Source organism: Trichomycterus rosablanca, chromosome 16 (genome assembly GCF_030014385.1).
Source record: "Trichomycterus rosablanca isolate fTriRos1 chromosome 16, fTriRos1.hap1, whole genome shotgun sequence".
Lineage (NCBI taxonomy): Eukaryota > Metazoa > Chordata > Actinopteri > Siluriformes > Trichomycteridae > Trichomycterus > Trichomycterus rosablanca.
Window position 1 is genome coordinate 11,862,500 of NC_086003.1, and position 16,621 is coordinate 11,879,120.

General features: G+C 40.6%; 1 protein-coding gene across 1 annotated transcript in view; it reads left to right on the plus strand.

The window, feature by feature from the left end:
* The window catches only part of chm (CHM Rab escort protein), a 98,112-nt gene that overhangs the window by 5,358 nt on the left and 76,133 nt on the right, over positions 1-16,621 (plus strand). The window lies entirely within an intron of this gene.

Here is a 16,621-nt window from a genome sequence, read left to right on the forward strand (position 1 = left end):
CAGGGGCCCAACAGTGGCAACTTCATGGAGGTGAGGGTTGAACCGGCAACCTACTAATTACTAGTCCAGTACATTTTCGGCATTTTAGCAGAGGGTTAAGGGCCTTGCTCAGGGACCCAACAGTGGCAACTTGGCGGTGGTGGGGTTTGAACCGGCAACCTTTTGATTACTAGTCCAGTACTTTAACCACTGAGCCATCACTGCCCTTTTCTTTGGCCTTCCTAATCTTTAGTTTAAGAGCACATTGTGAAGATTCGGAACACATTTGTGTGACACGCATTTCGGGGGACCATTTGTTTCATAAACTTTCCACTGTAAGGTGTTTGCTGCAGCTTTTTTTACACAGCGTTTTTAAATAATTTACACATATATTTTGATATAAGGCTGAATACTATTATTTATTTGAACCTTGAAATTTTTGGGTATAAATACAGTGGATGTAAAAAGGTCTACTCACCCCTGTTACAATGTCAGGTTTTTGTGATGTAAAAAACCCAAGATGAGTATTTTCAGGACTTTTTCCATCTTTAGTGGGACATATAATATGTGCAGTGAAATTGATAACAAGCTTAAATTGTTTAGAGGTGAAAAAAATCCACCATTACAGATTCTGTTATATTGTTTATACCATGGAACAGCTAGATGATCAGATCTTTGTAATTAAAAGGCACAACACAATACAGATTTTAAGTTCACAGATACTCATTTTAACATTTTCAACCACTTAAAAAAATAGCATATGTCAGAAGCAAACTGTGGCTCTTAAACCTTGGCCCTCTGACTCCCTCCCAAACCCTGTTTGGAAAAAAATAACAGCCTGGTTATATTATGATTTTAACAATAGTCAAAATACTTTGAGAAAAAAGTTGGAATACTTCATAAATGCAGTTTCTTGCAAAGCAGGTTCAGTGTTTTTATACAAACAAACTAATGCTGATGTGCCAGTAGATTGAGTACTTCTTTAATTTGTGAGACCAAAATGAAAGCATAACTTTATCCTCAGTGTCCTTTAATTTAAGGAGGTTAATTTCTCTCTTCATGTTGCACACACTTTGGCCATATTGTCTGACTTAATTCTTAAAGTATTTTATTTCTGAAATATGACGACTTAATTCTTGAAGTCAAATATAAAAAAATGTTAGCAGTGCCCCTAAAACAGCATTGTAACCTATATTATATCTTGTGGGAAGATGTTTTTCTGTCATTTGAAATTGTTTTTTTATTAAATTACTATTTGTAATTTGACAAACTTGTAGAATTTATAGCTGACCCACTGTTCTTTCTATTGACAGCAAAGATGACAAATGGGGCTTCTTAATTCTAACCCTTCACATTCCAACACAAATGTAATAGGCACGTAAGAAGACTTTTTTGCTTACATTTGTGTAAGATAAGTGTAGACAAAATAAATTTAGAAGTGATCACATACACTGATCAACCATAACATTAAAACCACCTCCTTGTTTCTACACTCACCGTCCATTTGATCAGCTCCACTTACCATATAGAAGCACTTTGTAGTTCTACAATTACTGACTGTAGTCCATCTGTTTCTCTGCATGCTTTGTTAGCCCCCTTTCATGCTGTTCTTCAATGGTCAAACTTTAGCAGCGCTGCTGTGTCTGATCCACTCATACCAGCACAACACACATTAACACACCACCACCATGTCAGTGTCACTGCAGTGCTGAGAATCATCCACCACCCAAATAATACCTGCTCTGTAGTGGTCCTGGGAGAGTCCTGACAATTGAAGAACAGCATGAAAGCGGGCTAACAAAGCATGCAGAGAAACAGATGGACTGCAGTCAGTAATTGTAGAACTACAAAGTGCTTCTATATGGTAAGTGGAGCTGATAAAATGGACAGTGAGTGTAGAAACAAGGAGGTGGTTTTAATGTTATGGCTAATCGGTGTATATTTCATTATTGCTGCATATATTTTATAATTTTTATTTAGGCCCTCTCTGAGTGCATAGAAAGCTCTGGTGGTTCCCCTTCAGCCATATGTTAGTATATACCATAATCATTTACATTTGTGACATTTAGCAGATGCTTTTATCCAAAGTGACTTACAATTATTACTGAATACAATTCAAGAAATTGAGGATTAGAAAGTCTTGGGTCTTGCTTGGGGCCCAACAGTGGCAACTTGGCGATGGTGGGGCTTGAACCGGCAACCTTCTGATTACTAGTGCAGTACCTAACTGCCCATGATGAAAAAAATTTATTACATTATTTATTACATATTTTATCTACATTTTGAACAGCGACAATTCCAGTAGTTCTGTTCAGCTAGTGATTCAACATTGGCAACTTAGGCCTACAATTCCAAGTGTTGCAGGCATGAAATCATGTAAACAAGATAAAGCTGGGTTTTAGTTCAACACATCCTTACTAGACTAGCACACTTCGGTAAGGGGTCTAACAGTGTAACATCAATGTATAAATATTGTTAAAAAGTTTAGAGAGACATTTAACAAATTACAGGGTCTTACTAGTTAAATTAGATTTACAGCACAAATCTCATTACATGTAAAGGAATATTAATGCACCTGTTGCTACATGCTACCTAATTATAAAAGCTTTACTCTTAAAAGACCCACTAAATTCATTTTAAACTGTGTTAACGTTTCCCTGCTTCTTACCTTAGACTGTAGGCCAATATAGGTGGTTATCATCCCACTACAGTTGCGTCCACTACAGAACACACAGACATTTCTGTCCTCGATCTCTGTAGTGTCCTGATTTGCAGTGCAGTTAAACACAGGCTGAAATATCAGGACTGCCGAATCTGCTCCCTGGTGCGAGGGCGCATTGTTCTTTACTGTAGAAAGAGAGGAAATGGAGAAAAAGAGACCTACCTCTATTGCTTAAAGCGACGCCCTTGCATCATGATTGATGGTGCACCAAGAAGCATATCTGGCCCACTTTTGGTTGCATTCATGCAAAGCCACCAGAGCCAGCTGGTCTCTAGGCCGCTGGTTAGACATGGGCATACACGCACCCTAGATTATTTCTGTTCAAAGTTCTGTGTCAAGGTTGCTCAGAAAAATGTTTTCCCTCAAGTTTGTTTCACAGCAACATACAGGTACAGAACGTTCACAGATATGAATGCTAGTGACCAGACAAAGAATTACAAGCTCATGTTTTAACTGTGTGTGCATAACCCTCATTCTTGAGTTGCTGTAGAGCAGGGGTGTCAAACTCATTTTCACCGAGGGCCATGTAATGTATCCTGCTGTGATTGCAGTCTGCCTTTTAAGTCTTGGACGATTTGTTGTTTTTCTTGGAGGATAAATTCTGTGTTTGGTGTCAAAATGACAAATTTATACTATATATTTATAACGTATATCTACATTCATATTGTACTCCTTTACCACAGACACGGCCTCATAACACAAGAGACGTACCGGGTTTTCTTCTTAAAGCACAAACTTGTATTCACTTTCCCATCTTTCATTAAATTCTCTTCCTTCTGCTTCAATTTTCTCTAAATATTTCTCAACACCGCCTCAGTTAAACGCTGATGTGGAAACACTTCCATCTAGTTGTGGGATGCGGTCACTTTGCGGGTCACAAAATCGGCATGCATTGTGGGAGATGCAGTTTATGTACGATTTTACAGTGTATTTTAAGACAATCATACGTCTTTTAAGCTCTCGCTTAAAGTTGACACGTGCTGTAGAGCAGCGGTCCCCAACCTTTTTTGCACTACGGACCAGTTTCATATACTGTGGGCTCCTGGGCAACGAGAGAGCAGATCAAGCAGCAAAAAAGGCCACATGCATACCGGATCCAATGTACCAGATCCCACCAGTGGACCTCAAACCTACAATAAACTCATATATCAAGGACAAATGGCAAAATGACTGGAACACACACCAGAATAATAAATTGCACGAAGCTAATCCCACTATTGGGGAAAAAATGAAGACCTACCTCGAAAACCGTTGGGACCAGACAGTGTACACAAGATGCCGTATTGGACACACAAGATTAACACACATGTACCTGATAAAAGGCGAAGCTATCCCATATTGCACAACATGCCAAACACAGATTACAATAAAACATTTAATGCTGGAATGTGTCATCTATAACCATGAAAGACAACAGATCTTATCAGCAAAAACCATAAAGGAACTCTTTACCAAGACAAAAGCAACAACACTCCTAAAATTCCTGTCATTAACAAAACTGAAACAACTCATATCAATGAACATACATAGACAACAGACATAACTTCTCTAAGTCAAATGAAATAAGTAAATAAAAGACAGATCACAACCTTTCCTGCCATGAACATGGCCCAAAGGGCAGACATGGCGTTAAAAACTAAACACTAAACTAAACCAGTTTCATATAAGATATAATTTCACGGACCGGCGGGGGCGGGAGGATTTAATACAGAATAACTATAGAATGGCAAATCGGTGGCAATCCTTAGCTTTTTTCGCTGCAACGAGATGCTGATCCCACCTAGTGTTGATAAGACAATAACACCCGAAGAGTTTAATTGAATTTAATTGCTTTTTGTAGCGATCTCTAATTATTTATTCTTTCTGTGCGGCCCGGTAATTAATGACCCACGGACCAGTACTGGTCCACGGCCCGGTTGTTGGGGACCACTGCTGTAGAGGTTCTAAGCGTCTTTTTAATGACCCACGGACCAGTACTGGTCCACGGCCCGGTTGTTGGGGACCACTGCTGTAGAGGTTCTAAGCGTCTTTTTTAGGGGATAGGGTAAAAAACTGTGTGCTGTTTGTAGTTTGTGAAATAAATAAGTCACTGACCATAGAAGATAAAGGATTACATTTTGCTTGCTACAGACCTAATCAGAATGTTTATAAACACTGGCCAGTAGATACAGTTGAAGTTAAAATGTTACTTATACATATACTTGGGAGGGACACGTGTTCAGGGCTTGTCTAATGGAGATGGTAGCTGGTATGCTAGCGGGTTGTGCCGCCTCAGCCCATTGGTTTGAATGGCCTGAGGCTAACTGTGTTATCTTAGTAAGCGAAAACTGCGGTGACAATCACCATAATCATTATCTACATAGTGAGTCCAAATAATCTGCCTTATGAGTTATTGGAATCCTCTCTACTTAGACAGCTGCCTAGGTAGGCAGTAGAAAGCAAGGCAGCTCACTAGGTTTTCAGACAGTAGTTACTCATAGTACACGTGTTGAATGCAACAGATATGACCAGCAGAAAAACCTAAGTGACTTTGATAAGGGTCAAATTGTTATGGCCAGATGACCAGGTTGCAGTATCTCTTAAAAACAGCAAGGGGTGATCACAGGCCCACCAGCAGTGGTCCGAGAAGGGACAAGACACAACTGCCACGATGGATGAAGGTTGTCTGGTTTGACAAATACTGTTTTTTTTTTTCATAGCCGGCATTTCTGAGCCCATGTGACCTTGGAATTTTGGTTTTTAATGCTGTGCCATCTGAGCAATCAGAGGTCTCAAGCATTTAGCATTGGCTTTTGGCTTTTTTCCTGAATTGTTTAATAATGCTATGCACTGTAGATGGTGAAATTTTTTGTTTTCTTGCAATTGAACATTAACTGTTGGGCTGTTTGCTTATGCAGTTATTCCACAAAGTGTCAAAGCTTTTGGTAATGCTTCTTTTATAGCCAATCATGACAGAATCACCTGTTACCTCTTCATGTTTTTACATGTGGACAGCTTGGAAACATGTGTTTTTGATTATTCCTCAAATCTCACTGGCTTGCTTTGGCTTGTCTTTACTTTTCTGAGAATGTCTTGCAGGTGTCGTATTAGGAATTATTATATATTTACTAAAAAAGTTGATAAGGTAAACATTCAATATCTGTTATTTGTATTTTACCTATGGTTTCAACTAGGGATGTAATATAACGATAACAATGATTTTTTCCCGATTTTTTTTTTTTAAACAAAATGAAATTAAAGACAAATTATGACAAAGTTTCCTTTTATTATTTCTCTTATAAAAATTAAATACTGTATTTGTGCTTATCTTTTAGTTATCTAAATAATGAATGCCCTTCTATTTCTGAGGTGGGTACAAACTATGCCAAATAATGCTTATTGTGTAAAAAAACTTAAATTAAATCTTAAAACAAATCCCACATTATATAAATAAATGAATAATACAAATAAAGAAAGTATCCTTACATGAATAAATTTTGGCTGGAAAATCCCCTACCTGGCAACTTTGTGAAGTGCCATCAACCAGACGAGGTAAATAGTGCCAGTGCCCTGTTTAAAGTGAATATCGATTCACCGATTCGAATTGTGGCACATGTGCACTGATTTTTAACTGTCTTCTGGTGCATCGTTACATCCCTAGTTTCAACCATTTGAATAACTACTGTAACAAAGACTTTAGCTAAGGAAATAATACAATGCTGAGGTACAGTGTCACTAGACACGACCAAAACTAATCTTAACTTTACTAGGAGTCTCTAAAGTGGTGTCTTAAGATTTTTGCCTTGGTCTTTGCTGGCCGACAGATCGGCAACAGATGCACCAACTCTGAGACAAATCGCTCATGGCTTAAAAATCGTCTCTCTGTCGCTATGTGTGAACTGTTCAATGACTTGATTTGAGCATCTCGCTGATCACTCTTAGACTCAAGAAAAAAATCTAGCATGCTAAATATCTGGACCATGTAGTGTGAAAGGTGTTTCGATCAGGTTGTGACTGGCAGTGAGTGCGGTGTCGAGCTACAGCCAATAAGAACACAAGATACGGAGTGAGGGGAAACCCGGCAGAGGAGCTGTAAATGTGTAGGGCAGGGGCATAAAAGAGTTTATATTAATATACACTGATCAGCCATAACATTAAAACCACCTCCTTGTTTCTACACTCACTGTCCATTTTATCAGCTCCACTTACCATATAGAAGCACTTTGTAGTTCTACAATTACTGACTGTAGTCCATCTGTTTCTCTACATACTTTTTTAGCCTGCTTTCACCCTGTTCTTCAATGGTCAGGACCACCACAGAGTAGGTATTATTTGGGTGGTGGATCATTCTCAGCACCGCAGTGACACTGACATGGTGGTGGTGTGTTAGTGTGTGTTGTGCTGGTATGAGTGGATCAGACACAGCAGCGCTGCTGGAGTTTTTAAATACCGTGTCCACTCACTGTCCACTCTATTAGACACTCCTACCTTGTAGATGTAAAATCAGAGACGATCACTCATCTATTGCTGCTGTTTGAGTTGGTCATCTTCTAGCCTTTCATCAGTGGTCACAGGACGCTGCCCACGGGGCGCTGTTGGCTGGATATTTTTGGATGCTGGACTATTCTCAGTCCAGCAGTGACGGTGAGGTGTTTAAAAACTCCATCAGCGCTGCTGTGTCGTATCCAGTCATACCAGCACAACACACACTAACACACCACCACCATGTCAGTGTCACTGCAGTACTGAGAACGACCCACCACCCAAATAATACCTGCTCTGTTGTGGTCCTGGGAGAGTCCTGACCACTGAAGAACAGCATGAAAGGGGGCTAACAAAGCATGCAGAGAAACCAATGGACTACAGTCAGTAATTGTAGAACTACAAAGTGCTTCTATATGGTAAGTGGAGCTGATAAAATGAACAGTGAGTGTAGAAACAAGGAGGTGGTTTTAATGCTATGGCTGATAGCTGTATATAGGCACTAGTCACGGCACACATGGCATCATTGAACCCCTTGTCATCTCTAGACATACAACTGGACATCTTATAATCTAAAGACTTACCAGGACTAGACACTGCTTCAGATTTAGGCTTCTCCCTGGTTGACCTGCTTGTCAAGTCAAGTCAACTTTATTTATATAGCGCTTTTTACAATAGACATTGTCTCAAAGCAACTTTACAAAATCCAGCACCAACAGATACAAAAAACCCTGATGAGCAAGCCGAGGGCAACAGTGGCAAGGAAAAACTCCCTGAAAATTACAGGAAGAAACCTTGAGAGGAACCAGACTCAGCAGGGCCCATCCTTCTTGGGTGGCCTGGAGAATACTTTAAATAAATAGGAATTACACAAATCATACAAACTCAGAATTAAATGAACTAAAAGTTATATAAATAATAATAGTTATTAATAATAATAGAGTTATTATTCAGTTCAGAATGTAATGAAGTCTGTAGTGAGTTCTTGTCATTCTTGGTGCAAATACTCAAGGCTCGTCACATCCGGCAGGAGCAGCATCGTTTGCACGGTCGGCTTGACTTCAATCCTTAACCTCGGGCGGTTAGATAGGTTTCCATCAGAACCACCTCGGGGTAAAAGTGTACAATGCTTTTACAGAGAGTTTTAGACTCCGGCAGCCCTAATTATTACAGCATAACTAAAAGGGAGAGCGAGCAGGTAACGAGGTCATGAAGGTTTTCACAGGACATCAACGCCCATCTCCCCACCGTCATCAAACCTGAGTGATCGGACGAGAGAGGCAGAACGACAGCAACCCAACATCCCTGATCACCACAAGTTTCTATGACCAAGAACCCCCTCAAGCTCTGCGCCTTTGTCTTGTGTACAGTCCTGTCCTGTGTCCATACATTAAACCAGTTATTCACTCTCCGATAATGCAGCACATGGTAATGGAAACTTTTATCCAGTTGAGCCGTGTTAAAGTGGACTGCTTTCGCAGGCTGGGACTTCATTTGCCTGACATGACGGTGACTGAGAGGCATAATTATAGTTTCTCGTAACAGAACTGCACTCTTACAAACTGCTAATGGAGCCACAACTGTGAAAACAAGCCGGGCATTTCTCTGGGCCGTGCTCAGCGCTTAGTTTAATCTAACTATTCATCATGGATGCGCCTCTAGTGCCGGTAGCTTAAATAGCCTCTATTAGACATATGATCATATGATTATGGAGTGCAGGCATACATAGGGTGATGATTGCTCCGCTCTTTTTCAGGTGACTGATTCTTTACGGCCCTGCATGGTATAATAATGAGAAAAGTAAAAATGTTGTGCCTTTTTTGCACTTGATACTTTACAATTTAAGACAAAGCACTAAGAGAAAAATGAGTACTAGATTACGTTAGATTACATTACGTTAGATTTAACTATATTGTCATTGTGCAGAGTACAAGTACAGAGCCAGGGAAATGCAGTAGCATCTAACAAGAAGTGCAGGATATTTACATATACCCTGTCGAGTCACATTATTATGACCACCAGAGTAACCACCATGTGCAGCACAGACAGCAGCTAGACGGGCTGGGAGTGACTCAGTAAGGTCCTGGTAGGTTGTCGCAGGTATCTGGAGCCATGCTGACTGCAGTGCATCCCACAGCTACTTGAGGCTGCGTGGAGGAGGATCCATAGAGCGAACACGACGAAAGAGGTGGTCCAACAAATGCTCGATTTGGTTCAAGTCTGGGGAATTAGGGGGCCAGGGTAGTACTTGGAAGTCTTGGTTATGCTCTTTCAACCAATGTCGGACTTTTACCCATGACAGCAACGAGGGATATGTGTACAGACAGCCTATCACACACCTTATATAACCACCAAGTCAGCTCACGAACGTCACTTCCTTCATGAGCTACGTGCTGCTGCTGTTGAAGGAAGTGTGTCGACTGTGTATTACAGTTAAAGTACAGGAGCGACCAGATAAGTCAATCTGAAGAGATATACAGAAGTAGTAAAGGGCCAAATTGTGATGACTAGGTGACTGGGTCAGAGCATCTCCAGAACTGCAGCTCTTGTGGGGTGTTCCCGTACTGCAATGGTCAGTATCTATCAAAAGTGGTCCAAGGAAGGAACCGTGGTAAACCGGCGACAGGGTCATGGGCGGCCAAGGCTCATTGATGCACGTGGGGAGCGAAGCCTCTGACCTGGAATCCAACAGACGAGCTACTGTAGCTCAAATTGCTGAAGAAGTTAATGCTGGTTCTGATAGAAAAGTGTCAGAATACACAGTGCATCACAGTTTGTTGCATATGGGGATGCATAGTCGCAGACCAGTCAGGGTGTCCATGCTGACCTCTGTCCACCGCCAAAAGTGGATGGCCGGGTGCGTGTGTGCTGCTTACCTGGGGAACACATGGCACCAGGTGCACTATGGGAAGAAGGCAAGTCGGCGGAGGCAGTGTGGTGCTTTGGGCAATGTTCTGCTGGAAAACCTTGGGTCCTGCCATCCATGTGGATGTTACTTTGACACGTACCACCTACCTAAGCATTGTTGCAGATCATGTACACCCTTTCATGGAAACGGTATTCCCTGATGGCTGTGGCCTCTTTCAGCAGGATAGAGCTGCCACAGAGCAAAAATGGTTCAGGAATGGTTTGAGGAGCACAACAATGAGTTTGAGGTGTTGACTTGGCCTCCAGATTCCCCAGATCTCAATCCAATCGAGCATCTGAGGGATGTGCTAAATGGATGGATAAACAAGTCCGATCCATGGAGGCCCCACCTCACAACTTAGAGGAGTTAAAAGGATCTGCTGCTAACATCTTGGTGCCAGATACCACAGCACACCTTCGGGGGTCTAGTTGAGTCCATGCCTCGATGGGTCAGGGCTGTTTTGGCAGCAAAAGGGGGACCAACTCTTTCTGTTATTAGAAAATTACTGAATGTAACCTCTGCTCTGTAAAGTTTATTTAGATCCCTTGACATGTTACACTCTTTGTGTTGTGGATTTGATTTTAAATTTATATGATTGCCATTTTTATCCATCAATCTTCACTTAATCTTGCTGTAGCCCTACAAAGTGTAGTCAGATGCTTGCTTTTTTGCCTTGAATGTTTTTAAAATGTGTCTAGATCTGAATTGGGATCCCCCTGGTGCAATCTTTAATGATTGAATGGCCCCCAATTTATACTACATTGTCAGGACAAACACCAAACAAGCTTCCTGATATGCTGTGGCAAAGCCTAAATGAGGGAAAAGGGTGTAAAACAATATCTTTGAGTATTTCCGGGACCACAGTTGCTTTAAATAATTTTAAAGTGGAAGAAGCTTACCTTCCTAGAGTTGACTGTCCAAGCAAATTGTGCATCCTGGCAACGAGGGTCTTGGTCATTGAGGCATGAAGGAACCCAACGGTCACTCTAAAAGAGATCTAAATGTCATGTGCAGAGATAGGAAAACATGTTGGACGATGAACCGCCTCCATCAATCAGGTCTTTATAGCAGAGTGGCAGGACAGAAGCCTCTGTTGATTAAAAGGCATATGACAGCTTGCTTGGAGTTTGCCAAACAGCATGAGGAATATGATTGCACATCATCTGGCTAATACCATCCATAAGGTGAAAGGGAGACTGGTAAGGATTAAGAGATGGATTATTGCAGCCAAATACAAGGACATCCTTGAAGAAACCCTCCTCCGGAGCACACACAAACTCATATCTGGGTGAAAGTTTTTAAAACAACACTGATTTGAAGCATATAGCCAAAACATGTCCTATAGTGGCCCAGCCAAGGCCCAGACTGCAGTTCTGAAGTGGTGAGTCCTGTGTGACAGAGCTTGGGAAGATCTGCTATTAAAAATGGGATAAACCGCCAAAATCCAGGTGTGCAAAGCTTGTAGAAACATAAGATGTTAGAAGAAAAATTGCTGCCAAAGGGGCTTCTACCAAGTATTGACTAAAGAGTCTGAATAATTATGTGAATTTGGGATTTATATACACTGCCTGACCAAAAAAAAGTTCACACACTAATATTTCGTTGGACCGCCTTTAGCTTTGATAACGGCACGCATTCGCCCGATGAATCCTGGCACTGTCATCTTGGAATATACCCGTGCCATCAGGGAAGAAAAAATCCATTGATGTAATAACCTGGTCGTTCAGTATATTCAGGTAGTCAGCTGACCTCATTCTTTGGGCACATAACGTTGCTGAACCTAGACCTGACCAACTGCAGCAACCCCAGATCATAGCACTGCCCCCACAGGGTTGTACGGTAGGCACTAGGCATGATGGGTGTGGTGTTCACACTACACGGCTGATCTGCGATAGAGGGTTTCACACTACACGATCAATCACCAACTGGAGTCGCAGACGAGCTTCTCTGGTCTCCCAAACTACGTTTTGTCACGAAAACACATGCGAGAAGTGACGAGGGGTTTAATGATACCACGTCCAAAAATGCACGTCAACAAGTAGCGGGCGATCAAAGTTTCAGGGCAAAAATCGTGTAGTGTGAACTAGGCATAAGGGGAGCCAGATCACCAGACGCCCCTGACACGTGTCAAGTCTGCATCCCCTTCATGTGTCCCCAAGCTTGTGAAGGTGCAGACCAGTCCTTTAGATTGCATATCACAGCAACAGAGGGAGGAGACTTCGACCGACTTTACCTCCCTCATACGTGGGCGTTTGTGTGAAGTGTGCTGAGATTTGCACTCGCAGGTTTCAACACTCCACAGTGGTGTGCTAGCTTGTTAGACCGTTCCACCAGTCGAGTGCCCTCGGCTTTCATTTTTTATGTCTGTCCAGAGAATCAATTGATATTGTGGCTCAAGTCATGCGTCAAGTCACGATGCAAAGACAGCATTGACTATTGTATTGTAATATTTTTGTATTGTTAAACCCCAACTCTGAACAATGAAACAATGATTTTCAGTCATGGATGCTGTGCTGTGCAGCTCAGCTCGGCCACCCACAAATCTGAGTAAAAAGAAGAGAGGAAAAGTGCTGACTGTGTGCAAGAGGGAGATGGATATAAGGAACGGGTGACGAGGAGGAGGAGTATAGGAACTGGCTTTCCTCACTCCTCTGTCCCTTTATCCCTGTCCGTCTGTTAGTCCGGACCATAAATAACACCCGAAATGACTTTCAAGGTGCAGAGATAGAATCCATTTCGGATTTTTGTCTGAAAATGAAGAATGATTTATGATTTCATACAATTCCCGCTGAAAGCATTTCGGAGCTTTGCTCGGTCATCAAAGTCTTGCCGGCCGTGATCTATTATTTATCGGCGAGCATGTCTGTGTGGCACCAGTGCTTTATGGCAGGTAATGTTTGTCTTTAGCAAACATGATGGGGAAAAATCAATAGCAGAAGAATGTCATTAAAAGGTGGGCGGCAGGAGGTTATTTGCAATTTTTAAGAACATCTTTACTATTGGCTCGACAGGCGGAAGCAGCCCATCCTATTAGGCTACTTTTCCTCTGAGGAGATTATTAAGATGCTTTCTGTTCGGAAGGGCTGAGAAATGGAAAAGAGCAAATATTTTCCTTCCATTGATTAGAATAATGTATTCAAGAAGACGAGCAAGAGAATCAAGATGTAACCAAGCAGACTTCCTTGCAGCAGTTGCACGCAACAGTTACGTAGTTAAAAATACACACATGATTTTAACAATTTCCTAAAATTGCATTAATAAAATCTTTTTAACTACAGAAAGAAAAGGTCTTTTTAGAATTAAAAATATGAAGAAGAACACCTTTATTTGTCATATATACAGGTGTACACTACAATAACATTTTTCCCAGGTTGTTTGGAAGCTGGGGTAAGAATGCAGGGTCAGCCATTGTACGGCACCCCTGGAGCAGACAGGGTTAAAGGTCTTGCTTCAGGACCCAACACTGGCTGCATAGCAGAGCCTGGATTTGAACCGACGGTCTTCCGATTGATACCCAAAGCTCTACTCACTAGGCTACCCTTGTCTTTACATTTACATTTACATTTTCAGCATTTAGCAGACGCCTTTATCCAAAGCGACTTACAGTACAGTTACAGTATACAATCTGAGCAATTGAGGGTTAAGGGCCTTGCTCAAGGGCCCAACAGCTGCAACCTGGCAGTGGTGAGGCTTAAACCAGCAACCTTTTGATGACTAGTCCAGTACCCTAACCACTAGGCTATGGCTATGGCTTTACAGCTAAGGATATCAATAATTTTATGTTCTTTTTTTACTGGCTTAAGCTAAGCTAACGTAAAGCAGCAGTTTAAAAGTAAAGTATCAATTAATGATCAGAGAAATGAATTGACTTTAATATTTACTTCTAAAATCGGCTGATATGTGTTAGGATTGTATGACGTTAACAGTTGATTTGCATTTACAGAGGATTCAGAACGAAATCAGGCCCCATGACTTTTTGTGCTCGTTCTGTTGTAAATTGTATTTACAAATAGATATAACTGCCGTTTGTTTTTAAATTAATTGGTGTTTTTTGGTATTTTGGAATTTGCTTTAATTAAAAATTACTTAAATCAAAAACTGAAGTCTTATATTTACAAAATATTCAGAGTCCTTATTAAATAAGTAGTTAAATCTATAAGTCTTGGACGAATCTTGGAGCTTGGACATCTCTTCAAGTTTTGCACATCTGGATTTGGGAAGTTTAACCCATTCTTCATGGCAGGTCCTCTCAAGCCCTGTCAGATTGGATGGCAAACATCCGTCAACTGCCATCTTCAGGTCCATAGATGTTTAAAGGGTTTAATTCAGGGCTTATTCCATTGCAAAATAATTAAGGCCACTGTGGTCCTTCTGATTATTTGTCCAGTACCTTAACCACTTAGCCAGCACTGCCATATACAACTGTGGCCAAATACAAATCGAGCAAAAAGTGTGTGCAACAAAGTGTAGTGCATCTTGGCAGGGGCTGAACCTACAACCTTTTGATTACTAATCCAGTACCCTAACATGACATTTTGATAGACAACATTCATTAAACAATGACTTCTTTGTCAGCTATTGGTTAACCAGTTAATCTTTGACATCCTGTATTGTAATTGAAAAATTAAAGTTTTCTTTATTAAATAAGCAGTTACAGCTGTGAATCTTTGATGAATCTTGGAGCTTGGACGTCTCTTGAAGTTTTGCACGCCTGAATTTGGGCAGTTTATCCTATTCTTCATGGCAGGTCCTCTCAAGCCTTGTCAGATTAGATGGCAGACATCTGTCAACTGCCATCTTCAGTTTTTTTTTACAGACGTTCAATAATTTAAAGTCTGGGTTTATTCTATTTCAAATTAATTTAGGCCACTGTGGTCCAGTGAAAAGTCTGTAGATATTGTTTTATATCCTTCACCTGATCAATGTCTTGCTACAGTTTGATCTCCCAAGATCCACAGACAGTTTCTTGGACTTCAGGGTTTAGTTTTTGTCCTGAAAATGCAGTGTAATCAGTGGGCTCTTATAGACCAATGTGTGTGTGTTTTTAATTATAAAACCTGATCAATTCTAATTGCAACAGGTAAATTCTAATTGAGTCATTTGCCAACAGTTAATTACAAGCGCTAAATAAACATGCAAATCATGATTAATAAAGATGCAGTCAGTGTATTAAAGCTCCTTCTGGAAACATTCTGTATTGATGATTAGCAGAATTTTACATTTTTACCTTTATACTAGGGATGCACCGATCCAACTTTTTCAGTTCCGATACCGATCCGATACATATACTTTGCACATCGGTCGATACCCGATACCGATCCGATACCATTGTTGAATTAATAAACCGTATACTTTATCATGTGGGAAAGACTTAAGGCATCAGGATTGACTTAAACATTACTAAGTTTGCAAAACAAAATATAATTAACACAGATATAAATGTACTGAACTGCTATTTGTCAATAAAATAATAAACAATTGTGCAGGACCTTGGCACAGCATTCAAATTCAAAATAAAAAAGGCAAACTTCTTAAAATATTTTAAAATAAATTAAATGTATCAGCTGAAACTGAAGTAGTTACACAAACAGTAATCAATCTTATTTTTTAAATATGTAGTGTAAACAGTAATTCAAAATCTAGCAGCGGAAGAAGAACCTGAGAATAAACGAATACCTTGGTACAATACAATCAGTAATCAAACACTGTTCGAAAAGCTAGCTCTCTCTCTACATAGACACATTTTACGTCATCCTGTGCGCGCTCCCAAGAAGGAGGCTGTTCGGAATCTTCTCTCTTTCTCTCACAGAAAAATAAACATGGCTGACGGTGCGGACAAACGAATGGAGTTATTATCAAACGTAAATAAAATATTACTGATTTTTAACCTGTATAAACTTGTACCGAGTGTTTTTATTTGCAAGTTCGGTCTTGTCAGGAAATGTAACCGTTATCGGTACCTGAAGGGAGGTGTTATATTGACGTTAGCGTGCTGTGCTACCTCAATCCATTGGTTTTAATGGCAAGATGCTAAACGCGAAACCCGATGGAAGCACTGTCTAAGTAGCGCGTTCGAATAATATTGACTTATTAGAATCCTCTCTACTGAGGCAGCGTATCGGCCCCATGGATCGGCCTAATTATCCGATACCCGATCTATCTCATTTTGGTAATATCGGCACTGATATCCGATCTTAATATCGGATCGGTGCATCCCTACTTTATACTCAAGCATGATGCAAAAAAAAAAAAAAAAATCAAGTTTTTGTTTAGAGTGAAAAAGAAAAAGAGCAACACTTGCCGTCAGACTTCAAAGTAACTCCAAAGTGAGGCAAAGCAGCTTCACTGTAATAGTTCCTTCAATCATTACTTAAATATTCTAAATGCTTGAAATTTTGTGTTTGGGTCAGAATGTCTGAATGCAGCATTTAAATGGTGCATAAGCTCAGGAGGAGACTAAGACTGATACAGATTGGTGTTCTTACTCTGTGCAGCCTAGAGCTTTGCACTCAATTGGAAATAATAATTGGAAATAAGCATCAGCTCATTTA